Source organism: Papio anubis, chromosome 6, assembly GCF_008728515.1.
Source record: "Papio anubis isolate 15944 chromosome 6, Panubis1.0, whole genome shotgun sequence".
Taxonomy (NCBI): Eukaryota; Metazoa; Chordata; class Mammalia; order Primates; family Cercopithecidae; genus Papio; species Papio anubis.
The window spans coordinates 125084255-125096883 of record NC_044981.1 but is presented as its reverse complement, the minus strand read 5'-3'; the positions used below and the strand labels follow the sequence as shown (position 1 = coordinate 125096883).

The 12629-nt window shown below is 42.5% G+C and overlaps 1 long non-coding RNA gene across 1 annotated transcript; it reads left to right on the top strand.

Moving 5' to 3' along the window:
- The first annotated feature begins 482 nt into the window (after positions 1-482).
- On the top strand, positions 483-8022 carry LOC108585578. Its single transcript, XR_001902126.3, has 2 exons — positions 483-826; positions 6278-8022. It is a non-coding gene; the product is annotated as an uncharacterized LOC108585578 (long non-coding RNA).
- The last annotated feature ends 4607 nt before the right edge of the window (positions 8023-12629 follow it).

Sequence of the window (12629 nt, the reverse complement as noted above, 5' to 3'; positions counted from 1 at the left end):
GAGCCCAATGTACCAGCAACAGAGATTGACACTGATCCCCTGCTATGGCACCATTCCCTGGGGCGATCAGCCAGCTACCTGGTGGCAGATTGACTAGATTAGACAGCTCCTATCATGGAAGGGGCAACGTTTTGATCTTACTTATTCTGGATATGAATTTGCCTTCCTTACATGCAATGCTTCTGCCAAAACTACCATCCATGGACTCACAGAATGCCTTATCCTCTATCATAGTATTCCACACAGCATTGCTTCTCACCAAAAACTCACTTCACAGCTAAAGAAGTGCAGCAATGGGCCCATGCTCATGGAATTCACTAATACTACCATATCCTTCACCATCCTGAAACAGCAGCCTTGACAGAAAGATAAAACGGCTTTTTAAATTCTCAGTTACAGCACCAGCTAGGTGGCAATACATTGCAGGCTAGGGCACAGTTCTCTAGAAGGCTATATATGCTCTTAATCAGCATCCAATATATGGTACTGTTTCTTCTGTAGCCAGGATTCACAGGTCCAGGATTAAAGGGGTGGAAATGGGAGTGGCACTACTTAACATTACCCCCAGTGACATACTAGTAAAATTTTTGCTTCCTGTTCCCACGACTTCATGCTCTGCTGGCCAAGAGGTCTTAGTTCCAGTGGGAGGAATGCTACCACCACCAGTAGACATAACAATGACTCCATTGAAATGGAAGTTAAGACTGCCACTAGGCCACTTTGGCTCCTTATGTCTGAGTCAACAGGTCAAGAAGGGAGTTATAGTGTTGGCTGCATGACTGATCTGACTACTAAGGGGAAATTGGACTCCTACTCAACAATGGAGGTAAGAAATAGTCTGTTTGAAACACGAGAGATCCCTTAGAGTGTCTCTTAATATTACCACATCCTATGATTAAAGTCAATGGAAAAATACAACGACTTAATCCAGGCAGAACTACTATTAGCTCAGATACTTAAGGTATGAAGGTTTGGGTCACTCTGCCAGGTAAAAAACCATAACCAGTTGAGATGCTTGCTGAAGGCAAAGGGCATACAGAATAGGTAGTAGAAGAAAGTAGTTATCAATACCAGCTACAATTATGTGACCAGTTATTGAAACAACAACTGTAATTTTTATGAGTTTTTTATCCTTATATTGTTATAAATGCATTTGTGTATCTAAGAACATACACTAAGGAAATATCTAGGTTTTCCTCTCTCTCTCTTACTTCCTTATGATGTAACATAAAGTGTATTGACTTTATACCAGGAGTTAAGTATTATTAATATTACATCAGTATTTAAGTTATAGGAAATCAGGAGAGTAAACTTTACTCCAGAGCTTTACCTCTTCTTCTAGGGAAGGGATTTTTGGTTGTATACAGCATAGTTGTATCATGTTAAGTGGAATTATGACTCTGTGTCTTTATTTATAGATTAAGTGTGACTTAAAAAGATGTGTGTGGGTGCCAGATTAGTAAGGGGTGGACTTGTGATAGTGAATTTTTCAATTTGACTGGGCTAAGGGATGCTTACATAGCTGGTAAAACATTACTTCTCAATTTGTCTGCAGGGTGTTTCCAGATAAGATTAGCCTTTTACATAGTAAACCACATGACGAATATCTGCCCTCACCAATGTGGGCAGGCAACATTCTATTGAGGGCCTGAATAGAACAGAAACACGGAGGAAGAGAGAATCCATTCTTTCTGTATGAGCTGAGACATCCATCCTTTCCTGCCACTAGACACTGGAGTTTCTGATTCTCTGACCTTGGGACTTGAACTGAATTATAGCACTGGCTTTCCTGGTTCTTCAGCTTATAGACAGCGGTTCTTGGTAACGCCTTGTTCTGCATAATCACATAAGCCAATTCCCACAATTAATCTCCTGTTACATACATATATATCTTATCGGTTCTCTTTCTCTTGAGATACCTAATACAAAGGGTTAGTGGTTAAATTGGGCTTTGAAATTCAATAGGCTGGATGTGAACTCTCACTGGCTCCATCACTCACTAGCTGAGTCCCATAGTTTTTTCGACTATAAAATGGGGCTAAAAATTGGCTGGTTGTGAGGATTAGATGAGCTAACACAAGGAGAGCCTTTGGAGTAGGCCTGGCACATTTAAATGCTCCATACATCTTAGCTTCAAACTACACAAGAATAATCATGTCAATGAATCCAATAAACCCCTTGAGTTGCCCACGAGGCAGCATCTAGGTCATTTTCTCACAGTTTGTTTTGTAGGAAATGTCATGACCTGTAAAACCTTCTGTAGCAAGGTTCTGCTTAAGTCAGAACCTTCCTTAAGCATTGAATGGGCATTTATTCTCTGTTAAAATAAACATGCTATGAACCTAAAACTGCTGTAGAAAATAAAGTTTATTTTAAAAAGAAAAATAACACTGATGCATGATGAAAGCAGAAATCTCCTTTCTTTTTCCTAAATTAGATATTGTCTCAATCTTTGTACCACATCAATGATTGGGTCCCGGCTAATCAACACATCAAGTTTAAAATGAGAAAGTAATATGATGGAATGAAAAATAATTAATCTGGGAATGAGCCTGGCCTTCTCCCTTTCTCCCGACTCCAAGGAGAAGCACTGAGTGCTGGAACCACTTTCCCTCCTGGAGAAGATGGGATGTCTCTGCCTGGGAGAGTGGGTGGATGGAGATGCATGGGAGACTGTGGAATAGGCAGGCTGGGGGGCTGGGAGAGAAGAACCACCCGAGGGTGGAGAGATTTGGTGCACTGAGAAGAGAGGCACGCAGAGCATGTGAGAGGGGCATTTCAGAGGAAAGGGAATTGCTGTAAGAGTAGCTGTGGGTTTGTATTTTGATCCCTTTCACAATTTTATTGTTTTGTTTTATTAAAAAACCCACTCAAATAAAGGATTAATGTAACTTTCAAAAATTTATTTTAGTCGTTGGCCTGTCATTCTGCAAATCTGTCAGCATCTCAGAAAAGTACAAGACCAACTCCAATTTGGCAAAGGTTTCAGAAATACCCTTTTGAACTTGAAAATCCAAATGTGACAGTCTACAGATCCCCCAGTCCCAAAATATCAGAGTCTATTGTGTTTTAAAATGTGTTTCATTCCTTTTGGAATGCCTCCCTCACAGGCCAGAGCGCCCGCCCCATTTCCAGTCCCTTTCCAGCATCTCCCCACAGTTCAGCTTCTGCCCTAGCACGAGCTCCTTTACTAAGACACAAATCTAGTTACATTATTCACCTACCTTTGCTCCCCAGTGGCTTCCTCTCTCTAGCAGCATCCAGTTCATGCTTCTTAAATGATCCTGGCCCTCTACAGCCCCTCCTCCTAAACAAAACTCTCTACCCCACTGGAGCTGAGAACACTACAGCAGACCCCCAAACAAGCTCACTGCTGTGCACACCCAAGCCTTCACCCAGGCTGCTGCTTCTGCCTGTAACTTGCAGCCCACCCTTCCTGCCTACAGAATTTCTATGAGGACCCCCTTGAAAACCTCCTGGCTGCCTACCTGGCTGTCCCACCTCTGTCCAAAGAGAAGGAAGCTTTTCCTTTATGGCGCTCTCTGCCATGTGTAAATCCTGAATTTTGCTGTAAGCATTAACGTTTCTCCAGCAGGTCTGCAGTTCAAAGAACGTGATCTTGCCCTTCGTTCATGCTAGACACGCAGTGGTGGAGGGTAGGTTAAATGCATGAATGTGCTCATCAGCTCTGGGTTGTTTCATTGTTTTTGTTTGCTTGCTTTTTAAGGAAACCTGCAGCATCTGATGACCATATTCCTATTGTTTTTAACCTAAAGAAGCTCAAAAGTAGCCCCGAGGAACTTATTTTATTTTTCCTGTGCTTTTTTTTTTTTTTTCCATTTTTAAAATCTATGTCTCTCATTAGCTGTTAAGTCTTTAGAGACACATGAACATTTTCAGTCTCACAGTTGAAGACCATTTAATGCCATGAAGCCATATACCCACTGGAAGACCCTCTGGATTCATCTGAGCTATTCTGGAAGCCACAAAAATATTTTTCTATTTTCATGGGAACCTATGGGTGCCTTGTACATGGTAGACATTGATTCATATTGAACTGAACCAACATCTTGAAAACAATATAATGTGGCAGAGAAAGGAAAGCACCTACCCGGGAAGAAACCCCAAACCTCGCGGAATGTAATGATCTACCCTATCCACTGCTGTTCTTGGGCTGCTGAGCACAGCTGGAGGAAAACCTCCTAGTGAATTGGTTGTTCCTCCTATAATCTCTTGGGCTCAGGCATCATCAGGCCCTTCCCACTCCCGAATTTCTCTAAAGAGCTGTTTTTCGATTTTCCACTTTCTTCAAATCACCCATCCTTTACTTTCCTAAGAGAAAACAAAAGCCATTTGATGATAATTCTAGTAAATCTGCCACTAAAACTTTGAATATTTTTAAACAATGCTTTCCATTACAAATATTAGAAAACCTAACTCAGCTAACTGAATTAGTAAGCTGATTTTATCAGCTTACATCTCAACAAGTGTTGTAGCAGGGCCCGTGAGTTTGGTTTTTCAGCAGCTCAATGATATTGTCAAGGGCCCAGGGTTATTTTCCATCTCTCTTCTGTACCATGTCAGTTTCTTGAGAGGCTAGTTCCAGGCACTGCATCCACATGCAGCAACCTTTAGTGGAAGAAAAATTGTTCCCAGAAACATTTGCAAGCCCCATAGCAAATTTCCCTTCATATCTACTTGACCAGAACTAGATCATATGCCCACCCTTAAATCAATCCCTGGCAAGAGGAATATTTCCATGTTTAGCTTTTTCTAGATTAAACCAGGCATCACATTCTCTTTCTTAAGGGGCTGAAAACTGAAAATTGGAGAATGGACTTACCCCCAAATCCATCCCTCCTTTCCTAACAGTTTCACTCACTGCTCTTTCCCTGCACATAGTACAGAGCTTGATTAACATGTGTTGAGTCGATAAGTGAAGCTTGGCTCCTTGTCTTGGCCCTGCCACAGCCATGTTAAAATACTGAATGAACTTCTTGGACCTCTGTTTCCTCTTCTGCAAAAGGAGGGATTTAATATAGCCTAAGGCCAACTATCACTGGCTCCGTCTCCATGACTTCCTAGTGAATGCAAAAGGTTCCCATACCTTATGAGTACTTAGCCTGCCCAGAGAGTGGCTGTGACTCCTTGTGGAAATTGTCAGCAATGACAGCTACTGATGACAAAAGGTGTAGTAGCCACCTTTGTCAAAGCCCAGCCATGGTTCAGCAGGCAGAAGTCCGCATGCCTTCAAACCAGCTCTAGTTTCAGCTCAAGGCAGCAAACAAGGCAGTTTCTTCCTAGGAATGCTGCCTGGCCCTGTCCATCCTGCCCAGGGAAACTTTGCAGGCCTTGCCTCTTCTCAGGGTGAGGCAGTTGAGAGTTTATCACCATAAGCCATTGTTTTCACAGCGCTGAGAGCTCTGGACTTTCCCAGGAATTCCACTGGAATGTAAACAGTCTTCAGATCCCAGGCAGAAACCAGCGGATATCCTGAGCTGTCCAAAGTCCCATGTTGGATCCCAAAGATTTGATTTCTTTTCTTTTTTTTAATCTTAAAATGTATTTTTGCTCATTAGTTAGATTTCTTTTTCTAGCTCTAAATATTTAACACACCTGATATCAGTTAATATTAATCATCTGAAATGAAAGAATAAATCAACTGAATAATAATTCTGTAATGAAGGTGTCATGCAAACAATTCTCCATGTTTCTAAACTCTATAAACTGTTAGAAACACATGCTCAACAAATGTCCACCTTTTCGTTGTCTCAGCTGGGCATGCAATCCCACCCAGTACTTTGGGAGGCTGAGGCAGGTGGATCACCTGAGGTCGGGAGTTTGAGACCAGCCTGACCAACATGGAGAAACCTGGTCTCTACTAAAAATACAAAATTAGCTGGGTGTGGTGGCACATGCCTGTAATCTCAGCTACTCGGGAGGCTGAGGCAGGAGAATCACTTGAACCTGGGAGGCAGAGGTTGCGGTGAGCTGAGATCGTGCCATTGTACTCCAGCCTGGGCAACAAGAGCGAAACTCTGTCAAAAAAAAAAAAAGGAGAATTAAAATTCTGAATTGTTGTTGTTGTTGTTGTTTAATGAAATACAAATCCCTCTCCTTCCTATACCAAAGTGCTCTGCCACCCTGCCATCCAGCACGGCCCTCAAGCAGAGGACTTGGTAGTCCACAGGAATCCTGGGACTAAAAACTTGATGTTATTCAATTTGTGTGTTGATGATGACTGTAGGGCTAATGTTTTTCTGCCTCTGTCTCTTAGATTCTCTGGACCATTTCATGGCTCAGGAACCACACCCCCCTTCCCCACTTCCTGAATGTATGGGATGGCCACGTATACTGAAGCTCAGTCTTATGGAAAGAGCACTTCAGAGGCAGGAGGATCTGGATTTGAATCCTGGCTTGATCCTGGGCTGAACAGGACCAGTTCTGCTTTCTGCCCTGGGGCAAGTTACCCAACATCACTGAGCATCTGTTTCCTTCGCTATAAAATGAAGACAATGATACCATGTGGGACTGTTAAGAAGATAAAAGGAGAAAGCACTTGAAAAGCTTCTGAACATGACCTCTCACAAAGCAGTTCAATAACTGTTAGCTCCCTTCTCTCCTCTTTGCAGCTGCTGTTTCCTGGGGTTGCAAACGTTTCTAGTTGAGCTCATGTGAGACCATCTGAAACATTCCAAGAAGTAGTCCAGATGTAAAGACAGCTTTATCCTTGACCAGGTGCAGCCTTACTAGAATGGTCCATCTTGGTAGAGAATCATCTAGACCCTTAGACAACTATGACAACAGGAACTGGATGAAACAAGGTTCAGCTACAGGATGAGGATATATAGATAAATGTTGATGACATATTTGTTTCCTTTTTTGGTTTCCTTTTCCCTTGAAAATGCTTTCGGATCTCTGAGACATCCCATTGTCATCTTCCTCTTTTAAAACCCTTCATGTGCGCTTTTCTATGAAGGGCTGGTTGGCAGCTGCTGAGGCCCCAGGCTGGAAGGAACTCACTGGCTCATGGCTCACCAACCCCTAACTACAACTGGGCGGGCAAAGAGGGAGGCTGCAATTTCATTCACTTCTGTATACTGATGTTTGGAAATCTTCAGAAGCCCCTGTTAAAACGGAAATGTGGAATCTGAGTAGTGTGGTCAAACTGGTATACCAGGACATTTTGGTGGCGACTCAAGTCTGACGAAGCTTTTCTAGTAATTTATGCCTTCCATTTCCTAGGAACAAGAGTGAGTGAGGGCTAAGGACACAAAACAGCAGCAGTTTCAGCCCCACTCCTATAATATTCTAAAAGCCTGTCCTTAGATCTTGGCATTCTTCTCTCAGGCAGAGGGCTTAATAATATTAGAGAAGTAATATCCTGATATTTTTGCATTTTAAGGTAAGCCACAGCCAGAAAGAACAATAGGAGGCCCAGAAGCCCACCTCCAACCACTCCAACCAGATACACCAAGGACTCTGGCTCAGATCAGATACAGCCACCTTGGTGATCCAGAGAGGCCTCCTATTGGGTGCGGTGGCTCAAGTCTGTAATCCCACCACTTTGAGAAGCCGAGGTGGGAGGATTGCTTAAAACTGGGAGTTCAAGACCAGCCTGGGCAACATAGCGAGACCTCATCTCTACAAAAGAAGAAAAGAGAGAGAGAGTGAGAGAGTCCTCCTATCAGGAATCATGCTTAAGTTCTGATTCAATTTCAATGAGAGATAACGGAGTAAACAGCAGGAAGGAGGGAGATTCCAGAAAACCCCAAGACTACGTTGTTGGGCTGTCATTGTTCATGGGAATTACTCATCCGTGGGTCTCCATCTGGTTTCACCCACAGGCCTGTGCACCATGTCTTGCTCTCTAGGAACCAGAACATCTCTATGGTTCTTTGGATGCAAGTACTCTATGTCAGTGGCTCTCAGATTTTTGTTTATTTTTAAAAAGGGATGGTGGTGGTGAATTGCCTTAGGATTACTAAAATAAAAGCATTAAGAAACTCCCCAAAACTCCAACTACATCTGGAGTCATTCTTTCCTAATAGGGACAATATTTTATGACCAAAAATGGTAGAAGGGTTAGAAGGGCCTAAGACTCAGGATAAAAGATAGTTCATTGCATTTAACTAATTTACATTCAGAAAAAAATTTTCCAAATTGATCTTATTTTTCTCATTTTGCCGTGGGTTGATAAAACTTTATCACAAATTAGAACAGAGAATTAGGAGGTCTGAGTTTAAATCCAGGCCCTGATGCTATTTACATCCCCTGGGCAAAGCAATTATTCTCTCTGACTTTTATTTTGTTATTTCCTAAAGGAAAGAATTGTATTAGTTGATTTCTTAAGCAGCTCTCACTTTCTTTGAGCTCCTCTTTCTCTGATTGTAATGTGGAAAACTGGGCTCTGTTTCATACATAAGCACACACTTCATCTAATATTTAAAACAAATATTGTTTCCCTGATTTCTCCATTTGCATCCCAGATAACAACTCTCCTCCTAGGATTAGTGAAGGCTTGTAATATCATACAAAACCCAGTAATTTTCCCACTAATCGGGGAGTTTCCCAGAATTATCTGCCAAAGATTATTTTGGCACCTTTTTTACTTTTCTGTCATCAGTATTATCATCAACAAAAATATTTCTTAAGTTAACAAGGAAAATAGTGAATACAGAGAATAAAGACATAATCATAGAATGGATAAAAGTTCAGACAGTCTGTTAGAGAGCAGTACTTTTCTCATATCTTAACCACATCAAGGACCTGGGGCAGGGATGATGGTGATTGAAGCAGCAGCTTTGAGGGTCACATACTGAAGTTGTTAGTGGACACAGAAGCCAGCACCCCCTTCTCATCAATCCAAAACCATCATAGAAAAAAAACAAGATTACCTAAGAAGTTGGACTAAGGGGAGGGCAGGAGAAGTGAGACTTTATGGGGCCAGAAGTCAAGGACATTTCACAAAATAGAGCCATATCTTAGACCAATGCTGCAACTGGCCACCCCAGAGACATTTAGTCATGTCTGGAAACATGTTTGATTGTCACATCTGTGAAGGAGTGCTATTGACATCTAGAGAGTAGAAGCCAGAGGTGCTGCTAAACATCCCAGAGAACACAATCACCCTATATACACAGGGCAGCCCCCACAATGAAGAATTATCCAGCCCAAAATGTCAGTGGTGTTGAAGTTGAAAAATCCTGCATTGGAGTAAACTTGAGAGTGATCATGAGACTAAGAGCAAGAGAACATTTGACATCGGTGTGATAAACAAGGAAAGGGATATCTTCGAGGCAGAGAAGAGGAGAGTGAGGAGGTACATTCCTTACTAAAATCTGGACACCTCCCATCCTTTACTGAGTCTCTAGAATCAGTCCTAAGAAGTACAGAAGATCTAGCATCCAGGCAGGGCCTGTTGTCCTGAGAGCAGAAGAAGGGAGTGGGGATGAGAAGCAGAGGGAGCTACTGCCCTCCCTCATCAGTGCATTTACCATGGAAACTGCTGGTGTGAAGATGGCTGAGACCATGCTGAATGAGAAGGAATGAGAGCAAGTGACGTGAGGGCCAAGTCATCAGACCCAGAGCAAAACAAGGTGAGCAAAGTGGATCTGCTCCCTCAAGGGGTGCAAACCTAACTCCTGCACATTCCCCAGCTCAGAGCAGCTGCCCTGTTAGAACAGTGCCACACCACTGCCGGGGTTTAGCACACAAACATTCCTGACCTTAAGTGCTCTGAGTTACTAAATAATCCCAGGGTAATTAGGTAGTCCCAAGGGAATCCCACAGTTTAAAATTATGGGCTCCTGAAGGAACTGTTTGGTCCCTAAAGTCTTACTAAGATTCATTATTTCCTTAATCAATATTTCTTGAATACCTATCACTTGCCAGGCCTATCCAGCAGGTGAGAAAAAAATTGGAAGCAGAAACAGACACAGTCCTTTCATGTCTGGCACTTAGAGTCTTTCAGGAGTGAGCAAATCATCACACAAGTATTCTAGCTGAAATGCATGCTCTGAAGGCATACTTACTAGGAGGGATTATCATAGGGCGTCTGTTAGCCATGGGGGAACGGGGCAGCCTTTCTGTGAAAATGGGGCCAGGAAGGCCTTTTAACTAAGGGGGATTTACTGGCAATGACTGTGAATTTACATTCTTGATTGTGTATCCAAGTGAGGTTGTAGGTTCAGGTGCAGTGACCCTCTGACAAGACTGAGAGAAGTTGCTAAGTCCCCCCGAAACAACCCCATATTCTGTCTTTTCTATCTCAGTGGAGGCCAACTAAGTTTTCCAGTACTCAGGCCAACAGTCTTTGGTCATCCTTGACTCTGCTGTTTCTCACATCTTACAATGAATGAATCTCTACTTAAATTTTGCTGGTTCTATGTTAAGATTATATGCAGAATCTGGCCATTTCTCATCAACTCCACTATGCCCTCAGTGCAAGCCACCAGCACCCCTCCTCTGGCTGTCTTCAGCAGTCTCCTAACTGATCTCCTGGCTCCTGTCCTTTCTCCACAGTCTATTCTGAAAATAGCAGCTGGCATAATTCTTGCTCCCTACAGTCTATTCTGAAAATAGCAGCTAGCATAATTCTTTTAAAATGAATGTCAGATCACACTGCTTGTTTGTTCAAAACCTTCCAGTGATTCCCCATTGCACTCAAGAGTAAAAGCCAAAGTCCTCGCTGAAACCCATAAGGAAATTCACAATCCACCTTCCCTGAGTTATGTTCTAGGCCCCACTTACCTCCTTGCCTCCAGCACACTGGACTCCTCTATTATTCCAGACACACTCCTTCTTCAGGCCCATTGCATGGGCTGCTTGCTCCCCTCGCCTGGAGTGCTCCTCCTCCCCATGGCCACATGGCTCCCTCCTTCATGAAATGCAAGTCTCTACTCAGATGCCAACTTCACCATGAAGTGCACGCTGACTATCTAAGTCAAAATTACAATCTACCCCTCTGCACACATTCCCCACTGCCACTCCCTGCAGTCTGTTTTTTCCATAACACTTATTACTATTTCCCATCCTCTCTATATAACAGACTTAATTCATTTATTCATTGTTTATCTCCCCCCTATTAGAATTGTATGCTCTTAGGGGCAGAGATTTTAGCCTGCTTTGTTCACTGACATATTTGAGCATCCAGTAGAATGCTTGGCATATACATATACACAGCATAGATAGATAGATAGATAGATAGATAGATAGACACATAGATAGATGACAGATGGATAGATAATAGATAGATAGATGATAGATAGATAGATAGATATAAAAAAACATGGCTATTCATTCCATTGCTACATAGATTTTGGTATTAATATTTCAAATAAATCTTACAATTGTACAATAGTGAACACAATTAGATTGCATTGCACTCGTTCATAAAAATAATCATTTTTTTCAGTATAAGCTTTTTTTTTCTTTTTTTTGAACCAAAGTCTTGCTCTATTGTCCAGTCTGGAGTGCAGTAGTGTGATCACAGCTCACTGCAGCCTTGACCTCCTAGGCTATAGCCATCCTCCTGCTTCAACCTCCTGAGTAGCTGGGACTAAAAGTGTGCACCACCACACCCAGCCAAGTTTTTGATTTTTGTAGAGGGGAGGTTTTACTTTTTGCCCATGTCTCAAACTCCTGGGCTCAAGTGATTCTCCCACCTTGGCCTCCCAAAGTGTTGGGATTACAGGCTTGAACCACTTTGACCAGCCTAGACATTTTAAATATAGAATTTCATTAATTTGATTGAAGCATGTCTTCATTTTTATTCATTTTTATTTTTATTTTTTCACGGCAAAGATACCATAGTATTTTATTAACGTTACAAAAGTCAACCAATGATCTTTTCATTGAAATATCCACGCTGAGTGATGATTCCACATATGAGGCAAAGAGAGATGTCTTTGGAGAAGGCACTTAAGGTAGAACATTAGCAAATCTTACCGGTTGGCTAAAACAAAAATAAGCTCATTCAACCTGGCTGGAGGCCTCTTAGGGCTGTTCCTTCTCACTGTGGCCAAACTAAAAACCAGTGACATTAAGAAAGCACCACATTTCCCAAGTCTGGGGGTGCCCAGTGGGATGGTGCTGCTCTCAAAAGCCCTGTGTTCCTAAACACATCCATCCTCACAAGATCAGTTTCCCCAAGTGCTGGTTCCAAAAACAAGCTCAGGGCTGGCAGAAATTGTTCAGGAAGCTTCTTGAAGGCCCTCCCTTTATTTCTCAGTCTGACTTTCAGCTTGTCCCAGCTACTGTAATCAGCTTCAGCTTCCCAAGGTCACTAGCAACTTCTACTTTTGCTAAAATCCTTGGTTTTCCATGGCATTGGTTGTGACCATCTGTTAGACTAGTGGCCCCCCAATTAACTGCACCTCCACTTCACACCCTTTTCTTGAGTCTGAGCTGGGCTTGTGACTTGTTTAGTAAGTACAGGACATAATCCAGCTCTCTTCTGGTTAGAAAAAAAATCATCATCATCATCATCATCAATAAAGAGCAGTAGAAGGGATGCTGTGACAATTCTGGACTTAAGTCTTCAGAAGGCCTGGCCACTTCTGCTTTAGAGCTCTTGGCATGTGAGAGGTCTAGCTACCCTGCCAGCCAGGCCACTGAAAGAGACTACA